Here is a 19,395-nt window from a genome sequence, read left to right on the forward strand (position 1 = left end):
AATATATACAAATACTAGCATTTTTAAATTTACATAAGTGTATTACTCACAAAGTGTTCTTACAACTAGTCATATAAATATGTACTCTATTCGCTCATATGCATGTATCATTTTTTTTAAGAATCTTTACCTTGTTCAAACATTTTTCATTATTTTAAACAAAGCTTCAATAAACAGCTTTGTGTCTATCTCCCAGTATTTATGTCTGTGATTTTGTGTAGTAACTACAAGTAGCCTCTATTAAAGGACACACACATCAGCAATTTTTTAAAAAATTAAGAAAAAAGGACCTGGAAGGGACTTCGGGATAGCTGTGTAGAGGTATTTTCTACTTGCTTCCTCCACTAAGAAGAACCAAAATAGTGAGTAGATAATCACACTTCAAATAGATCATCCAAGAAAGAACACTGGAATTCAACAGAGAGATGTCAGGAAATCCCAAAGCAAGGAAGAAGAGAGAAGCCAGGCAGCCTCATAGGCCAGGACTGACTGGCAGCCAGGAGAGGCTCCCCAATGCAGGGAAAGGGTGAGTGAGAGACTCCAAGAGGTCTACATTCTCGCCTTGCCTTGGACTTCTACAATCCTAGCCACAGGAGAGCTCCTTGACCTTGGACAATCACGGGGCCTTGAGTCTAACACAGAGAGCTTCCCAGAAACTGCCTGAAGGCATTGCTCCAGAGCCAGAGCTCACATTGGATCTCACAAACCCCAAATCCTAAACAGCAGTAGCATGGCACTATTTTAAAAGCCCAGACCACAGTGGACTGCATCCATCTCTGCAACCAAGGCTGAGTGGGGAGCCACAGGCAGCAAACCCAGTCCTCCATGAAGAGAGATGACCTTGTATTTTCATGCATCCTGAGGACCAATTTCACTGCCTGCAACTGCCAGGGCTGCAGACTGCTGTGGGTTAAGGTGCAAGTGAAGCCCATGTCTCACCTTCTCCCACTGCCTACCTAAGGTTGATCCTAAAGAAAGCAAAGCCACCTTTCCCAGTAACATTTTCACATTCCAGCTGCTGCCACTTCCACCTAAGCCTTCCACCAGCAGCTTGGCCCCTGCATACCACAGCCGGTGGTATTTGCATATATTTAGCTATTTCTATGCCTTCTTTTGAGAAATATCTATTCAGGTCCTGTGCCCATATTTTAAATTGGGTTGTTTGTTTTCTTGTTATTAAGTTTCTTATATATTTTGGATATTAACCACTTATTAGATACAGTGCTTGTAAATATTTTTTCCCATTCTGTAGTTTGTCTCTTCACTCTGTTGGTGGTTTCCTTTGATGTGGCCACTGCTACCATTCCCAGTACCTGCACAAGCCACCAGAAGGTCCAAGAATTAGCCTGCTTGGACAGGCTAACACTGGTGCCAGCATACACCACCCTGGGACACAAGAACAGGCTCCTTCAGCCCACTACTGCCATCACTGGGGACTGAAGACAAGCCCACCCAGCATCTCAGTCCCCAACAAAACTTCACCAGTGTCCACTAACAACTGCACCCTAAGCCACCCCCCCAAAAAAAATCACAGACACAACTGATGCTGTTTATAGTCAAAGAAATCAAACAGAGATGATACTATCCAAAGTGCCCTGCTCAACCAACACCATAGGAACATCTTCAGGAAAAAGTTCCTCCTTACAAAAGCAAATTCAAAAAATTGGAAGAAGCAACGTTTATACTAAATGTGTCAATATCAATGTAAGGATACAAGAAACACGAAAAGGAAGGCATATGACACCCCCAAAGAAACACAACAATTTCTTGGCAACAGATCCGAATCAAAAAGAAATAAATGAAATCCCAAAAAAAAATTCAGAATTTTGATACTAAAGAAGCTCAGTGAGATATAAGAGAATTTTGAAAACAAAAACAAAAACCAATGAGGAAAACAATTCAGGAAATTCTGGAACTAAAGAATTTATGGAATGAAATATAAAATATATTTGAATGTTTCAATAATAGACTAGATCAAGGAGAAGAAAGAAAATCAGATCTTGAAGACAGATCTTTTAAAATAACCCAGACAGACAAAAATAAAGAAAAAATAATAAAAAGAGAATAAGCAAAGCCTCTGTGACATAGAGGACACCAAAATGCAACCAAATGTTCAAATTACTGATGTCCCAGAAGGTGAAGTGAGAACAAAATGTTTAGAAAATGTATTTAATGAAATAATAGATGAAGCCCCTCCCCATTTTTTTTTTAAGATAGAGTCTTGCTCTGTCACCCAGTCTGGAGTGCAGTGGTGCAATGTTGGCTCACTGCAACCTCCATCTCCTTGGTTCAAGTGATTCTCCTGCCTCAGCCTCCCTAGTAGCTGGGACTACAGGTGTTTCCCACCACACCTGGCTAATTTTTGTATTTTTAGTAGAGATGGGGTTTCACCATGTTGGCCAGCTGGTCTCAAACTCCTGACCTCAGGTATCTGCCCTCCTCAGCCTCCCAAAGTGCTGGGATTGCAGGCATGAGCCACCATGCTTGGCTGAAACCTTTTCAAGTCAAGCAAGAGAAATAGATATTCAGATAAAGGAGCCTAGGAGATCCTGAAGAAAATACAACACAAAAAGGACTTTGCCATGACACATTATAACAAGACTGCTATACACAATGACTGTACTAATTTATATTCCCACCAATAGTGAACAAAGGTTCTCTTTCTTCCACATCTTCACCAGCATTTGTTATATTTCATCTTTGTGATAATAGCCATTCTAGCAGACATGAGATGATATCTGATTGAGGTTTTAATTTGTGTTTCTCTGATTAGTGATGTTGAGCATTTGTTGCATACCTTTGGCCATTTGTATATTTTCTTTTGAGAAATGTCTATTCAGACCCTGTGCCCATTTTTAAATTGGGTTTTTTTCTTGCGATTGAGTTTCTTATATTTTGGATCTTTATCACTTATCAGATATGTTGTAAGTATGCTTTCTATTTCTGCAGATGTCTCCTTTGATCTTATTTGACCTCCTTTTTTTCCTGCACATTCACCATAAAGGGAAATAATCTACTGTAGGCTTGCCACTAACCTTTTCCTCACCTTGTTGATGGTTTCTTTTGCTGTGCAGAGGTTTTTCATTTGATATACTCCCATTTGTCTATTTTCGCTTTTGTTTCTTGTGTTTTGGAGGTAATATCTAAAAAATTATTTCCCAATTCCCTGTTCTAGAGTTTTTCTCCTATGTTTTCTTCTAGTAGTTTTATAGTTTCAGTTCTTACATTTAAGTTTTGAATGAATTTTAAGTTTTTTAAATATGATGTGAAATAAGGGTTTAATTTTGGAATCCCAGTTTTCCCAACACCACTTATTGAAGAGACTGTCCTTTCTCTATCATGTGTGACCTTGGCATTGTTGTAAAAAGTCAATTTACCATAATGTGTGGGTTTATTTCTGGGATCTCTGTTGTTTCCCATTGGTCTCTGTGTCTGTTTTATGTAGTACCGTGATGTTTTGATTGATAGCTTTGTGGTGTATTTTGAAATCAGGTAGTGTGATGCCTCCAGCTTTGTTCTTTTTGCTCAAGATTGCTTTGGTTATTCAGGATCTTTTGTAGTTCCATTTAGAATTATCTTTTCTATTTCTGTGAAAAATGTCATTGGAACTTTGATAAGGATTGTATTGAACCTGTAAATAGTTTTGGCTTATATGGACATTTTAACAATATTAATTCATCTAATTTGTGAACGCAGGGTATTTTTTCCATTTATTTGTGTCTTCTTCAATTTCTTTTATCAATGTTTTATAGTTTTCAATATACAAGTCTTTCACCTCCTTGGTTGAATATATTTCTAAATATTTTATTTTATTTTTATTTTTTGATAGCTAGAATTAATGGGATGTTTTCTTGATTTCTTTTTTAGATCACTGCTTGTTAGTGTATAGAAATACTATTGATACTTGCGTGTCAATTTTGTATCCTGCAAATTCAGTAAATTTGTTTGTTAGTTTTAACAGTTTTTGATGGAGTCTTTAGGGTTTTCTATATTAGAGATGTCATCTACAAACAGGGACAATTTAACTTCTTCCTTTCCAATTTGGATGCCTTTTACTTCTTTCTCTTGACTTATTTCTCCAGCTTAGAAGTTGTTTTGTTCAGCAGGGCACTAGGTACTGTGGTAAACTTTATGAGTTCATGCACATCTGGAAATGTCTCTGTTTCTCTCTTAAATGACTTTAACTGAGCATAGTATTTTCAATTTAAAGTTATTTTCCTTCTTGTTTCAGATGAAATGTATGATATCAATCTAGGTCTTATTTTTGTGTAGTCAATCTGCCTGTTCTCTCAGTAGCTTTTAGGAAAATCTTTTTACATGATAGGCTAAACTTTGATTAGATATATTTATTTTAGTCAGTCCATGTCAACACTCTGTAGATTTTTAAATCTGAAGGATTTTGTCTTTCTTAGATTGGGGAAAATTTTTAGTTATTGCCTTTTAAATTATAATCTCACCATCATTTTATCTATCCTCTCTTTCTGAAACTCCTACAATCGTCTTAATCTCTTCGCTTTAAAAATTACCCAGTATCAATCTTTGGTAATAATTCCCATGATACCAGTCATTACAAAACACACAAAAGCAGAGGTTCAGGACTGCCAACAGTATTCCCTTCTTGATGCATTAGGATGTACAGCAGACTCACTTTTACATATCAGACCTCTAAATGAAGTATATGATCTTATAACTTATCAGAAGGAAGCTTATTTGGTCATGAAACATTTTCCTTTTATACTATAACAGTTGCATGGCTTACATTATATTTTCCAGGGAGCCGTGAAATTCATACACTTCATGTTTGTTTACGATGATTAATTCTAGACAGATTAGGTATATCCTCCTAACAACATTCTAAAGATAAGGACACTTGCTGCTAATGTGTTTGCCAGGAAGTTTTCCACTAGCATGTTCACCAGAAGATTTCATCTCCTTTTTTTTTGTGCACATTCACAATAAAGGGATGTAATCTACTGTAGGCCTGCCACTAACCTTTTCCTTACCAGTCCACCTTCTGACCTCATTTGACATCTCTTTGATGCATACTTATCAGGAACTTTTTATAATTTTTCTTTTTTAATTTTATGGACTATGTTATATTAAATAATAAAGCTCCTAAGCCCCTTAACAACCAGAAGTTGAACGATTTAGTGTGTAGGCGGAATTTTCTCTATAAAGCATGCTAACTGTAACCATATCCTTTCAAGGTTCTTTAAGTTTATTTTTTTTTTTTTACTCACTCTTTTAACTCCAGCATCCGGAGTTATTTAAACTTTTTAAAAAGCACATGTTGGTGAAGGCATTTCAAATGTTTTAAGGTAAACTTATGATTATTTTTCTAGCAAACCTGTTATAAAAGTTTTTATATCACTTGGCCTTTTGAATTTGCCTCTCATCCTGGAGGTCATCATTAAGTACTTAATTCTACCTAAAGACCTACATACACTGTATTACCTGTAGCGCTGTGGGAGATAAATAAATATATGGCACACTAGCCATCAGTAAAATGACAGTATCAGTCTCCATTCATCCCTAGCAGAAACCATGTTTTATATAGTGCATACACTCAGAGCAACTGGGGTGGTATTTAGAGGCCTTTGTTCTGTAAATTGTGGATTCTATCTGGTCTGCGGACATAACCATGTCCCATATATTATAGTACAGATTTTCATAGAGCCTGATGTCAAGGGCCATAGTGTACTGTATTGTTCATTTATCTCTTCAGTCCTAACCAACTGCATCATAGCAATGACAATGTCCTTTTTTATTCACAGAACTGGACCATTAGAGAACAATAAGAGCCAACAATCCTGTAACATCTCAGCATAACTTACCCTAGCCCTCAATCACTTCTTCTAGAACTAAACTTTAAATATATCAAATTTCATTATAATTAAAAGTCTTTCCTGGGTGATGGTATCAGTTCTTTGTCATTGTTGTTGAGAGGTATGGAGTTTCATTAGAGTAGTTATTCAATTATTCATGCTGTTATAGTCTAAACACAATAAACTGAATAATAGTTGGAGTAACCTACTGGTATTTTGAGTATACAGGATGCTCTTTTTCCCATATCGTACTGGTGGAGTTGTTAGGCAGAGCTCATGTATCAACAAGCATTCAATTCTACTTCTCTAGAGAAGGTAAGTTAAGGGTCTCCCCCACTGCCCACAAAAATCAGCCATTTGTCAGTGCCAGATATGAGAGCATTTGGTAAGATATTATTCTCTTGCTTTTAGTTACTCTTGTGGAAATATTATGATTGCATCCCTTTCTGGGATTGTGAATCGCTTATGAGTTCCTATTCCACTTACTATTATTTTTCCTTGTTTTCATTTATTGTGCCTCCTGGTGGACTTGCTGAACCAAATGTGCTATTCACATATAGGGCTGGACATAGTAGCAGCCTTGCTAATTTCCCCATTTACCCTATCTGTAAGCAGATCTTGCAGAATATGACAGATAAAGGATGACAGCATTGTTGCTGCCATTTGGTAATGATAGTACATTCATAGCCAGCCCTAATTCTTCACCACCTCACACACTCCCACCTCTTGATCCAGGAAGTCTCTCCAGCAGAGTCCTTGCCTTACTTCTTTTCACAGACAATGTGAGGACCAAATCATTTAAACATCCAAGCCATTTGTTCAAGATGTCCCCATTGCCTATATTGAATAATAAATATTCAAATTGCCTATTCCAATGAAAATTTTAAAATGTTGTAGGTCCATATACTATTATATTTCTTTCCCATTTTTGGTTATCGTTAGCAGTAAAGTACATATATTTTTTCAAAAGAAATATATCCAGGTGGTCTGAAATGGTAGAAAATTTGCTGTTCCAAAATTTTAATTGTTTTCTCTAAGGTTGTTTTTAATGTAGAGTAAGAAAAGCCTAGAATGAAATCTGTGCCAATCCCAGTTAAACCTGTTTATGCTCTTGGAGCTATTGGTTGAAGTCCAGTGTAATCAGCTTTGCAGGTATTGATTCCATTCCTATCAACAGTAGGCAGTTTTTATCTCATTAGCCATTTCATCAGGTCCTAGAAGAGAGGTACATGACATCTCTCAGGCCATGAGTACGTGTCCTGAACACACGCATGCCCACTTATTTATGAAATCATGAGCTAACTAGGCATCTACCTTTATTTTCCAATCCCTTTCTTATCTGACAACAGTATTTTTTTGGTGGGCATCTATATGAACCAGATTAATTCTTCCTCTAAATTCCTATAGAGAACTCCATATCCGAATGCTCTATATGTAGTATTTTTTTTTATCATGCAGTCATATACAGACCATTTGCCTGATCACATAGCAAGCTCTTTGGCTACAGCTCAAGTCCATAAATATGCAAACACTCTTTAGAGGGTCTGAGCCTAATTCCTCTTCCACTTTTAATTAACCGCTCTCAGCAATTTTCCCTACGTGAACTTGCCCTTCCTTTCTTTCGTCAAAGTTTTACCACCCACTGGGCATATTGTGGCTGCTTTCCAAATAGCAATATGGCTCTAAGATTGGGAACTCCCACTAAGTGACCAGAAAGCCCACTTTTCCTCAGTTGGGAGAGTATAAGGTTCAGCCTACATAGCACTGGAAGCAAGGAGTTCCTCTGAGGTCACAAGGCCTATGTGCAGTGAAGCAATCTATTCATGTACATGGGATATACCCCATTGAACCCTCTCACCCACTCCTTGTCTTCTTGCTGTTCTTAAATATACCACTTCCACTTTAGGAGTAATCTTTGCTGTACAGCTCTTTCTCTGTTAGAATACTTCAGTGACACCACCTAAGTCCTAATTGATATTTCTGGCCTTAGATTTATCTGACCCCTTTTGTGGTGGGTGACATTTTGATTAACATCCAGTAACAAGACAACAATTATCTTTCAAGTAGACTAGAATTAACAGCTGTCTTTGGCTGCTCTCAGATCCAGAACCTGAGAAAGCTTTGTTGGATAGATGTATTCAAATTTTCTAAAGTGTCCAGTCTGTGAATGTTCTGGTTACAGACATTTCTAATGTAATTTGAGCAGTTAGGTCTTCAGGGCTCAGTAGGGCCGCTTGTCACACCACTCTCTGTAAATCTTTTAATCGTTTCTGTTCAGAGGGCAATTCCAATTTAGATTTCTTTCTAGTGATTTTGTGATTAGGAGCCAACAGGATTATTAGATGAGGTTGATTTTGCTAAAACCCAGATAGTCCTCTTAATCACTGAGCTTCTTGTTTATTGGCAGGATCTGTGAGAAATAATAACCGATTTCTTGTGGTTTTAGAAATCCCCAGAAATTCCACAGACCAGGCTAAATCTGAATTCATCAGCTAGCCTCTATTTGTTTAGCCCTTAGTTTCTCCTGAGATTTCCCATCTGAGGAAACAATTACAGTTTAGGAGTTTAACTGATTTGTGAAGGTTTTCAGATCCTTCATTACACTATTGTATTGCGCTAGTAAATTAAAATATTCCTACAGCAAAACTGAAAGTGTATACTCTGTTCCAGGAGAATGCAAACTATTCTGGCTGGACTTCAAAATTGAGATTGGAAAATTAGATTTTGGCCAGGTACGTGGGAGCATATGAGCCTTCCTTTTCCTGCTGTACTTCCTGCATAGCCTTGGCATATCAGGTATACTGAATGAATCAAAGATTTCACTATATGTAATTCTAAATTGTCTACTGTTAACCTTCAGGAACTGTCTGCCTAATATACTATCTAGACAGGATCAATAAAAGAGGATTTAGTGGGAATCACTTCTCCCATTTCCTTAATCAGAACAGTGATATCTCATTGCCCTTCTGGATTTTTATATTGCTTAATGTTTTCTACTGGGGAGAGCTCAGGCAATTCCAAAGTTCCCATTTACTACGGCCAATTTAAATTGGGCCAAAGGTAGGCTTAGTTTATACCCCTTGCGAAAAACATACCTGTTTCTCATTCACACATAATATCTATTCCAGTTATGCATGTAGTTAAAGACGAGAAGGCCACAGAAGAATCTGTCCAGCCTCAATTTCCAGTTTGTACTTTCATCCATACCTTGGTTTCCTTCACTAAGAGTCTCCGTATCCTCCCATTTTCAACCTTGGGACTTTCAGAGGACCATCCTGGTCCCCAGTAAGTCTAACTGTTTTGAGCAAGGAAGCTTCACTTTGTGCTCCACAGGGATGAGGTTGAATCAGGGACTTCCCCTGAAGTAACACCCTTCCTGGGCACACTCCCCTTCCCTAGCTGGCTTCCTTCACTCCTTAACTGGTTTCTCCCAGGGGTACTTTATAAATCATTTGCATTTGAATCTTTGGCTCAGGTTCTGCTTCTAGGAGAGTCTGGCTTAAGATTCCTGGTTAGTAATCTCCAATTCCTGTCATCTTTCTGAGTAACTTTTATGTGTTAGAAGAGAAATGGCAAATAGGTGGCATTTCGCTATCAGGCTTCCCCCACTCCCACTGCTGCCTCTCATTAGGTGCATTGCATATGTGCTGGCACTGTTCCTGCTGAGCTCACACATGGCTTCAGAGTTCTCTACAATGTTCTCCAAAAGTTACAGATCATCCTTAAATGTTTTAACTTCTAAACCTCAATATGAAAACAATAACAACAAACAGTAATAGCACTTTTAATCACTCAATCTCCCATTCTTAGTGATCTAGAGAATTTCATGTATAAATCAGATTAAATCTATGCTATATTCTTACTTATCAGTGAGTATATACCGACATTTTGTTCCCCAGTAACGAGTTTTAAATGAATGCTCCAGCTGTGTAGTCAGAGACTAAGGGCATAATATTTTGTTGTATGGATCTTATTGGAGTTCTCTTAGAATAGTCATGGGTTTACTTGAAGTGTGTCTCTCGCTCGAGTCTGAAAGTAAGTGTATTAAAAGAAGTGGGTTTTTTTTTTCCTTCTGTTCCCAGAAAAGATAACAGCTTCAGATTGGTTTCTCTGACAACGATTCTTTAAAGGACAGTTCTCCTTCCCTTTTTGTCATCATGTCTCTGTTTAATTGTTCTTGTTTCTTATCACAGTCTGTAACTATTTTGTTAGGTTATAAATTAACTTACTGTTGGTGTCTCTAGTTATAATGTAAAAAATATGAAATAATATTTTCATAAGAACAAGGGCCACAGTCTGACTTGTTTAATACTGTATCTCCAACAGTCCCTTGCCTTGCTAATAGGAGGAATTTGATAATTGTGTGATGAACATTTGAACAATGAATCAAAGAATAGAAAGAGGCCTGTATGAGGGATGATCTGCAAGGCAGATGGCACATGTGAGTTAGAAATTGAGGATCACATCTTCTTTCTCATTACTATGATTTTATTATGTATTTTTATTCTAGAACAGCGGATCACATATGGTTTTAGGAGTTAAATGCAATTTACTTTTATATCCTCGTCTATCACCTACTAGTTCAGAGTTGCTTAAAATATCAGGACTCAGTTTGTTACTCTATAAAACAATGTTATGTCTAAGAGGGTTGCCATGAAGATAAAATGAGGTGAATTTTTAAAACATCTAGTGTCTGGCGTAGAGTAGGTACTCAGCAAAGACAATATTCCAGAACTTTCAGCATGCAATATGTTTTCCTTTATATATTATGAGGATAAATAGAGGAATTATTATTACTCCCATATATAACACAATTATACTCACTTAATGTGAACACATAACTGAATAATGCAGTTTTGGCTCTAATATGAGACATAAAAATTGGAGATCTTCTTGTCCAACATTCTCCTAGACAATTTCAAGACTGATGATCAAGATTTGCTGTTCATATTCCTTAGACTCCTTCCCTGTGCAATAATTTTAAATTTGAAAAGCTGCTTTAAAATTTTAATGGTCAAACGTAAATAGATAGTAAATGGAAAATACCATTTAAAGAATGCCAGAGGTGGGATGCCCTGTGATGCCAGTAGCTCCTTCAGACCCAAATTTTTCTGCTAATCTGTGGAGAAACTGAGCTGCTAAATGTTATTCCAGCTAATCTTGGCCTTCTCCTCGTGCCTTGCCTGGATCATGACTGGAAAATAGTTAACATAACTGTGTTTTAAACTATGTCTGCATTTGCAGAAAATGCTGTTTGAGAAGTCTGGACATTTTAGTACTATCCCTATCTATTTGGCCTTTCATTAACTCCCTATCTATTTGCTTTTTCATTAACTCTATAGATTGCTTAAAAGCCAGGTGTTTTCTTTTTGGTTGTTTGTTTTGTTTTCTGTTTGTTTTTTGTTTTTGAGACAGAGTCTGGCTCCATCGCTCAAGCTGGAGTGTGGTGACATGATCTCGGTTCACTGCAACCTCTGCCTCCCAGGTTCTAACCTGGCTAATTTTTGCAGTTTTAGTAGAAACGGGTTTTCACCATGTTGGCCAGGCTGGTGTCGATCTCCTGGCTTCAGGTGATCCACCCACCTGGGCCTCTCAAAGTGATTGGATTATAGGTGTGAACCACTGCACCTGGACAAAAGCCAGGTGTTCTAAAGGTTGCCTTTGCTTGAGTGCAGGGTTGTTTTCATCCTAATATAATAACATTTTTTCCTCTCATTTATTTCTACATTAAAGAAGGCTTTAGTGTTTTTACAGAAGTATTTTGGCTAAGTAATGTTTTGTTCTCTGTCTTTACTATTTGGAATTTAAAGAAGGAAATTATTTTAGAGTTTTGAAATACACCAGCTGAAGGGGAATTTTAATTATTGGTGTCAGCTGGATTGTTACACCGATCAAAGGTATAATAATAAATAGAGAATGTGATTTCCACCCTCAGTTGTAAGGGAGGTCATGGTACCCTTATTTAGCTAATTGAAGTTAAATCTGACTCAATGCCCTCACTTTCCCAGGGTGGACAGAAATTCAATTTGGTTATATTTTGAGAGATCATTCTCCTTCTTAGGGTCACATGACAAACTAGAGAACTTTGTAATGCCTGGAATACGGGAAGAAGAACCACATTCTGCAATACATCAAGTTGTTGACAAGATGCTCATTTTCTGAGCCATGTGATTATTCAGATGTGAACAGCTCAATCCTTCCATGAGAAACATGAGCAGAAGCCTAACCATACCATGGTTGTTGGCATTCTCCATCTCTCCAGGCATCCACATGCCACCCCATCTTAGGTTTCAGTGGCTCTCAAGTCCATATTTCTCCATGTGTTACGAAGAACCACATCCCCCACTACTCTCAAGGAAAAAGAAAAAATCAAAACCAAAGTAAACAAAACACCCATCTCTATTCTTCACTTCAAAGAAATTTTCCAGAAGTTGAAGCTCTTTTAGCCTTAATATTCTATTAACTTCAGAACCACACCCTTCCATTTATGACAATTTAATTCAAACGCTCTTATATCTGACCCTAGAAAAATGGAATCCTCCTGCTTCTAGGACTCAAAGCCCAGCAAAACATTTCAAAAGAGTTGAATGTGAGAAGGAAAATAGTTCTCATTCTTTAAAATTGTTTATAAGAGCAGGATCAAAACATATTATTTGTATCTATAAATTTTCTAACCACTAATGGTACCAGGACTTCTTGTCACTAAAAATATGCTCTGTAATGCATTCCAGTGGAAAGCAGTGTTTATAGTGCACCTGAATTAGACTTGTGTCAGACAGGGGTATTGTTCTAAAATTAATAATGAGTTGTAAGATTGTATACATTTATAATTAATTTTTCAAAACCTTGGGTAGTTGGTGAGACTTATTTCAGGTATCTTTTCTTTATTTCTGTAAGTAGCTTTGATCCTTGCATGCAGTACAATGCACTCTAACTAGAATTTTAGCTTTAATGTTACCATCTGAAAAATATCTTCTGGTTGCAACTTTAACACATTCCTCATACATGATATAAAGTGCAACAATGTTTTATTGGTAGCATACCAGTCAGTACACTGCTATTTAAGTTCTGAAAAAAGGAGGCAAACAAAAACCAACAGGACAACAAAAACAAACTTTGTGGTCATTTTGTGATAATATGATAAAATTTTGCTCATTCTGATTTTTTTAAAAATAGCTATTTAATCATGATATATTTTAGCATAGTCACATAAAAAAAACCTAATTACTGTTGCCAAAAGGAGAATGCTGAACAATGATGTTTGTGGGATAAAATTCTTTTGTGGAATTCATTAGCAGTATCAGACACAAAAATATTTATGATGTTATAAAACTGCTGGAAAAAAGAAGACATTCTGTATAGTTCAGGGTTTATTTGGGCCTCAAACTACTTTTATGACCTTGAAATTCTCCCAGGTTGTGAGTTCACAGAGTTTATACAATGTGCAAGGAACACCTTTGAAATGAGACTGAGAAGCCTTTCAATGAATTTTGATCACTCAATATAATTTGCTATGAATGCTATATTCAGTCTACATAGCAAAGTTACACTGTAGGTTTGGACAAGGGAGAGGGTTATGTCCTAGTGATACAACCTTGAATATCAGACCTACATTTTAAAAATAAATAGTTTATGAGTGCTATATTCATAGCAAATGATATATAAGTGATCAAATCCATTTAAAGTCTTCTCAGTCTAGAGAAAATGTGTTTCTGTATGAAGTCATAGAATTTCTTCTTCCTTAGATTTAGCCTTATCTCCACCCCCCCATATTTATCTACTCTAATGGACATATTTGTTTTTCTGTTTAGCATCCCTTTCTTCTTCCTCCTCATTTTGAAACAATACTGACACATTTCACTAACTCCTGGCTGTAGTGGTAGGTCCCAGATATAATCGCTGCATTTCTTTTCCCCTGTTGTAAGTATTGGGTTAGTACTGGCCATGTAAACTTCACAAGCCAGCTAGATATACCTTAGGACATGTAGTTGGAATACTGTAGCCTGAGTGCTTTCTCTCCAACTGGTGTAAACACCAGTTGCTACAACCGTAAAAGGAATTAATCTTAACCTTAGACTAAAACTTATTTTAAAAAATCAGAGTGATTGGGGTGAATTGGATCACCCAAATTCTGCTCTAACTCTGGAATTCTAGTTATATCAGTCAATACATTTAAGTTACTGTTAAGGCAATTGGAGCTGCAATTCCTCTTGTTATTTGCATAAAACTTCACAGACTTAGCAACCAAATTATTCTTTTCAGAAAAGGAAACATTTATTCTTCCTGCCTTAACCACGTATAAAAACTTCTGTATTGTCATAATAAAAACGACTAAATTTTTCCTCAGGCTTCACTCCCCAACAGTTATACCGTTATTTATTTTCTCTTTGAAAACAGATATGCTAAAATGTGTGACAGGTTGTAGGCATTGCCCCCAGATATCCAAAATCTAGGTAGTAACTGCTTTCTTTCTTTCTTTTTCCTTTTTTTTTCTTAATTATACTTTAAGTTCTAGGGTACATGTGCACAACATGCAGGTTTGATACATGGGTATACAATGTCATGTTGGTTTGCTGCACCCATCAATTCATCATTTACATTAGGTATTTCTCCTAATGCTATCCCTCCGCCAGCCCCCAACCCCGCAACAGGCCCTGGTGTGTGATGTTCCCTGCCCTGTGACCAAGTGATCTCATTGTTCAATTCCCACAAAAATATAGAACGCTTCAGGAGTCTGCATGTCATCCTTGCACAGGGGCCATGCTAATCTTCTCTATATCATTCCAATTTTAGTATATGTGCTGTCGAAGTGAGCACGGTAGTAACTGCTTTCTGCTCTTGCAGAAGCAAGGTTGTAGGCTGAAGTGGAACTCAACCTACAAAGCAAAGTTACACTGAAGGTTTAGACAAGGAAGGGGGCTATGTCCTAGCAATACAACTTCGAATATCAGACCTCCATTTTTAAAATAAGTAGTTTACGTCCTCCTTCCTGGGAATTTCTGACCACCTTCTCTGTGAGATCTAGCCTCCTACTATGCGATGTTTCTTTGCTTCTCTGTTTTCTGGGCCATTTGTACTGGATGTCTTCTCCAAATTCCAGTCTCCTCTTTTTATTAAAAAAAAATTAGTATAATTTAGCTCTTTCTGCCTCTTTTTAGCTAAGATCCACCTTTGTACTTCTAAGGACTCCTTAAAGTGCTCTATTAAATAACAGATTAGCCAAGGTCTGTGCTGTCCTTCAGTAGCTCAAACCTGGTGAAGGCTCTGTGATTGACATCTTCCTTATTTTGCTCTTCCATAAGACTCAGTGGAAAGGGCAATTCGTTTTCTGTGTTATTTGAATCATGCCTCTTATCTTGAGAACAGAAGTAACTTTATACACAACTTTAGCTCTTCAATGAAATTGTCTGTCTCTCTCATAGAACATGAACTCTGTGAAGGCAAACTATCATACTAACATTAGTTTTTCTCTTCGCAGCACATAGGTATTCAATAAATATTTGTGGAATGAATGAAAATGTAACAGAGCAATACAAATAAAAATTCAGTATATGAGGGAATTTCATTTGACCAAATATCACAGGCATTAGCATAATTTTATCCAAGTACTATAGTCACGTGTCGCTTAACAATGAAGCTACATTCTGAGAAATGTGTCATTAATGGTGATGTCCTCGTTGTGCAAACATCTTGGAGTGTACTTACACAAACCTAGATGTTATAGCCTACTACACACCTAGGCCATGTGATATAGTTTCTGGCTGTTAGTCTACGAAATCTGTACAGCATATATAATTTTTGATTTTAAAATATTTTATATTAAAATAAATGTTAATAAACAAGAGGAACAGAAAGCATCATTGATTGCCAGGGGACAGAAAAGACTGAATACAAGGGGGCAGAGGGGAATGTTTTGGGTGATGGATCTGTCCTGCCTACCGACTGGTTACAAAACTATGCATTTGTCAAAATTCACAGACTAGACAAACTAAAAAGGATGATTTTACTGAATGTAAATTATAAACCTTTTCTTCAAAAAGAAAAAGTGAGAGAGGAACTAAACATATACCCTATGTGGAAAAAAAAAGTCTTATAACAGGTTTTGTCTTTTTTTTTTTTTTGAGACGAAGTTTTTGCTGTTGTTGCCCAGGGTGGAGTACATTGGTGTGATCGTGGCTCACCGCTACCTCCGCCTCCCGGGTTCAAGCAATTCTCCTGCCTCAGCCTCCTGAGTAGCAGGGATTGCAGGCACCTGCCACCATGACTGGTTAATTTTTTGTATTTTTAGTAGAGACGGGGTTTCACCTTGTTGGTCAGGCTGGTCTCGAACTCCTGGACTCAGGTTATCCACCCACCTCGGACTCCCAGGGTGCTGGGTATGGACATGAGCCACCGCACCTGGCCGTTTTTCTCTTACAGACAGTAAAAACAAGTACCAGGGATTTAAAGCAAAGAACAGTATGAGAGAGATCTTCAACAAATAAATGTTTCAAAATGTGTGTTTCTTGGTTTTTTTTGTTTGTTTGTTTGTTTTAGAACAACATGCTTATACCAGAGGTAAGGCTTATTTTTGTATTTGATTTGATAATTTGACTTGCAATTTTTCTATGGGAATAAAAGTGTTAGAATGCTTATTTTTAAATTTCACAAAATTTGCAGGCAGTAAGCAAGGCCTTAGAGCCATAGACGGCTCTAAAACTAGTTCTATAAAGCATCTTACCATAAAAATATGTACAGATTTTTAATAGAAAAGTGTATTTCTTTACAGTAGAAAAATAATATTTGAACAAGTAGTCAACTTTTCTTGAAAGACAAAAATTCAAATGTAACATACTACTTATAAACTATTTAGCTAAAATTGAATCAAGCTGTTTATAAGAACTGATTCCAAAATTTACATATATAAATGTACATAACTGATCTGTAGAAGCGCTTCAAAATCTATTGTAAATTTAAAAGTTAAAATTGTCCTTGCGGCCGGATGCAGTGACTCACGCCTGTAATCCCAGCACTTTGGGAGGCCGAAGTGGGCAGATCACAAGGTCAGGAGTTCAAGACTAGCCTGGCCAATATCGTGACACCCCTTCTCTACTAAAAATACAAAAATGAGATGGGCATGGTGGCACGCGCCCATAATCCCAGCTACTCGGGAGGCTGAGGCAGGAGAATTGTTTGAACCCAGGAGGCGGAGGTTGCAGTGAGCCGAGATCGTGCCACTGCACTCCAACCTGGGCGACAGGGCGAGACTCCGTCTCAAAAAAAAAAAAAAAAAAGAAAGAAGCAAAGAAAAAGGAAATTGTCCTTGCAGTTTGGTGCTACAGCAGATCAGCCCGCAATGGCTGCCGCTATCCGCTGCTTTCTTGGTGTCTGAGCTGTAGAGCGGACCTGTCAAAGAGGGGCTGCTGTTTGGGTCACTTTCCCTCTGGCTGTTTGTGGCGCAGGTACATGAGTACCTCAATCTTGTCCTGGAAAGAATACCACGCACTGGAAGTCTGCGAAGAAGTGAAGACACTAAAGGGGCGCAGTGTTGTGTTTACTTGGTGGCAGTGGAGCGGGTCCAGGGCAGTCCTCCTTCGCCAGGTTGGTTTTTAAAGCACTTTTTTGGTTTAGGATTCAACTTGGTCATGGTCACTTTCATTATCATTGTCATTCTCCTCATCTTTTTCCCTCTTTCCTCTTTAAGTATTTTCGAGTATTTACTAGCTAAAATCTTCTTCGGCAATATATCTTCAAGAAACTGAAAAGTTTCTGATTCCTCTGCAGTATTTGCGAAATCGCTGTCAGTGTTTTCTTTTCCTTCCCACTGCCATGTCTTTATGAAAAGGGGGCTAGATATTGAACAGAGTTCCATGGCGTTGGCCGTGAGCACCAGCGCCTCCTGGTGGACGCTGGACACCTCGGGAAGCTCTTCATGATGACCCGGATGCGGGATAGGGGCGCCAGAGTAGCCGCTGCTGCCGGCGCTTTTCTTTGCCCACGACCACCTCCGCCATCTTCCCGCCACTGACGGTCGCACCAGGAAGTGACTGCTTGGCCAGCCGGTGTGTGCGGGGCCTGTGCAGCATATTACTGCACTGAACACTGTAGGCAATTGTAACACAATGGTATTTGTGTATCTAAACATACCTAAACATAGAAAAGGTAAATCATAGAAATGTGATATGAAAGATTAAAGTGGTGTATGGGGCACTTCCCATGAATGGAGCTTCAGGACTGGAGGTTGCTCTGGGTGAGCCAGTTTACATTCACTGGGTGAGTGAATATAAAAGCCTAGGATATGACTGCATATGACTATAGACTTTATAAACACTGTAGATTTAGGCTTACTAAATTTCTAAAATATTATTTTCTTCAATAATAAATTATTAGTGTATTGTTTCTTTTTTATTTTTAAACTTAACTTGAAAAACTGACTCTTGTAATGACACTTGGCTTAAAACGCAAACACATTGTACATCTTTTAAAAAAATTTTGTTTTTGAATATTCTTCTATAAGCTTTTTTCTATTTTTAAAATTGTTTTTACTTTTTAAACTTTTTTGTTGTTGTTAAAAGTTTAAGAGAACCAAGACACAAATACATACATTAGCCTAGGCCTACAACAGAAACAGAATCATAAGTATCACTCTCTTCAGTCTCTACATCTTGTCCCGAGGGAAGGTCTTCAGGGACAATAACACACATGAAACTGTCATCTCCTGTAACAACGTCTTCTTCTGGAATATTTCTTGAAAGACTTGCCTGAAGCATTTTACAGTTAACTTAAAAAAAAAAATAAGTAGAAGGAGTACATTCTAAAATAATAAAAAGTACAGCATAGTAGATAAATCAGTAACATAGTTGTGTATTATTATTCAGTATGATGCACTATACATAATTGTATGTGCTATACTTTTATAAAACCGTCAGCATAGTAGGTTTGTTTACATCAGCATTACCATAGACACATGGGTAATGCATTATGTTACAATATTATGGCTACAATCTTACTAGCTAATAGGAATTTTTCAGTTCCATTATAATTTTATGGAATCACAATTTTATATGTGGTCTATTGTCAACAGAAACATCATTATCTGGTGCATAACTGTACATTTACTTGTTTAATTATGTTAACAATTATTGTTTATAATGTAATATTTCTTTCTAAATTTAGGCTATTCTGTCTTTAATATTGTTGGTTTGGGTTGGGTATTTTATAAACTCTTAAAGATAATTGCACTATTAATTTTTAAATTTATTTTTATTATTTATTTTATTTATTTATTTATTTATTTTGAGAAGGAGTCTTGCTCTGCTGCCAGGCTGGAGTGCAGTGGCACGATCTCGGCTCACTGCAACCTCTGCCTCCCAGGTTCAGGTGATTCTCCTGCCTCAGCCTCCCAAGCACCTGGGACTACAGGCGTGCGCCACCACGTGCGGCTAATTTTTGTATTGTTAGTAGAGATGGGGTTTCACTATGTTGGTCAGGATAGTCTTGACCTCTTGGCCTCATGATCCACCCACCTTGGCCTCCCAAAGTGCTGGGATTACAGTTGTGAGCCACTGCGCCTGGCCTAAAATTTTTAAAT

General features: G+C 37.4%; 1 non-coding gene and 1 pseudogene across 1 annotated transcript; both read right to left on the reverse strand.

Annotated features, from left to right (window-relative positions):
- Positions 1-14,535: 14,535 nt before the first annotated feature.
- Positions 14,536-14,642, reverse strand: LOC112133175 (U6 spliceosomal RNA). The gene has a single exon (XR_002914862.1). It is a non-coding gene; the product is annotated as a U6 spliceosomal RNA (small nuclear RNA).
- A 2,789-nt stretch (positions 14,643-17,431) lies between these two features.
- LOC100438593 (chromatin accessibility complex protein 1-like) lies at positions 17,432-17,928 on the reverse strand (annotated as a pseudogene).
- Positions 17,929-19,395: the final 1,467 nt, after the last annotated feature.

The sequence above is a fragment of the Pongo abelii genome, chromosome 3 (genome assembly GCF_028885655.2).
Source record: "Pongo abelii isolate AG06213 chromosome 3, NHGRI_mPonAbe1-v2.0_pri, whole genome shotgun sequence".
Taxonomy (NCBI): Eukaryota; Metazoa; Chordata; class Mammalia; order Primates; family Hominidae; genus Pongo; species Pongo abelii.